A 1,468-nucleotide genomic window follows, 5' to 3' on the forward strand; every position below is an offset into this window, starting at 1 on the left:
TGCCAAAGTGACGCCAAAATGAATGGGAGTCAATGGGAATGCTAACGCAAGTTCTGCTAGCTAAAAGATGGCAGCCCCCACCCGACTTCAACTTCCGGTCGAGTTCCTTGCCCCCTGGATTTCACAGAGGGTCATGCTGGACGTGTAACGCACGTGTAAATGACGTCACTAGGTGACGTCCTCTCACAACCGATTCACAACGTGGGTAAATATTGAACTACACGTAGCTAAAAGTCAAAGAAACAATTGCACATGAAACCCCATAGAACTATAGACATGTACAAACATATCTGAATGCATTTTTAGGAGATGTTCTGTTTTACATATTTCTACCGATTTATGCCGTTTACCGCGACTATTTTTGGCCGGCCACACGACGTCGCCATCGGACCAATGTTTGCTGGGTTGAGACTTGACTTGGACTTGGAAGTTAAAGACTTGGGCTTGAGAGACGATGATTTGAATGACTTGAGTGTTAATCACACCAAGTTTTCAGTTTAAATATAAAATATATAAATTATTTTTTAAAATAAAGTTGATTACTCAGCTGGAGCGCAGGTTGAGAATAGCGTCGTGACTCGTGACTGGATCAGGACACTATCATCAGTCATGTCCTATCTACCTTACGCACACCACGCCCACTTATATCAGATATCACATCACATCAACATGTCAGCCAGCCAGGGTCATCGCTTTTGTCTTCAATAATTCGCGCCTAAAAATGAGTGGTAAACGCTGGGTGCGCCGATTTCTCCTTCTTTCCAAAGCGCTCGGGCAGTTGCGCCCCTGAGGCGTCTGCCGTTGCTAATAAAAAAATAAAATGTGCAGCGATTGTTTCTTTGAGGAAAGGAGCTGTTACTTCTTTGTATTTGAAATCGCTCTTCCACGCACGCAAACAGCAGGAGCTTCTTCTTGACAACATCTAAACAATTATTTCTGAATTATTTAAAATTATTTCATTAGGGAAATAAAAAAAACTCTAAATGTTACTATTGTACCGATTGTTATAATTAGAGTATTTTTTTTTTATTAAATTCATGCGTTGAGTCATATTTAGTTCAATAATATTTTTAATGTTTGCTTTAAAGTTTCAAGGTAAATTATCCACCTTCGATTCAACATTTAGCTTATTTCAATAAAACTATTTTTAGTTATTGCAGTATTTAAGTTTAAGTCTGGAGGGAATTAATAAATAGCCTAATAATAACAAACATGGTATAGCCACTGGATGCCTGTCTGCTTGTATATATTCCCTATTGCAGAGAACAGAGTTTTCAGAAATAATTGTAACATTTTAGTTGGATATACTGGCTGTTTAGAAGATTTTGTATGTCCTTTTGTTATTTTATTTATTTATTTATTTATGTTTTGACAGAACAAGTGTGAAGATTTTTACATAAATTTTTTTTTTCACATGGAAAGTGCCACAAAAGTCATTGTTCCATCACATTCCTAAAAAGTAAATATC

The 1,468-nt window shown here is 37.1% G+C and overlaps 2 gene segments (V, D, J or C); both read left to right on the top strand.

Moving 5' to 3' along the window:
• Positions 1–1,468, top strand: part of LOC127952942 (Ig mu chain C region membrane-bound form-like) — a 371,759-nt gene that overhangs the window by 239,620 nt on the left and 130,671 nt on the right.
• LOC127952940 (Ig mu chain C region membrane-bound form-like) overlaps positions 1–1,468 on the top strand; it is a 210,593-nt gene that overhangs the window by 77,412 nt on the left and 131,713 nt on the right.

The sequence above is a fragment of the Carassius gibelio genome, chromosome B3, assembly GCF_023724105.1.
Source record: "Carassius gibelio isolate Cgi1373 ecotype wild population from Czech Republic chromosome B3, carGib1.2-hapl.c, whole genome shotgun sequence".
Taxonomy (NCBI): domain Eukaryota; kingdom Metazoa; phylum Chordata; class Actinopteri; order Cypriniformes; family Cyprinidae; genus Carassius; species Carassius gibelio.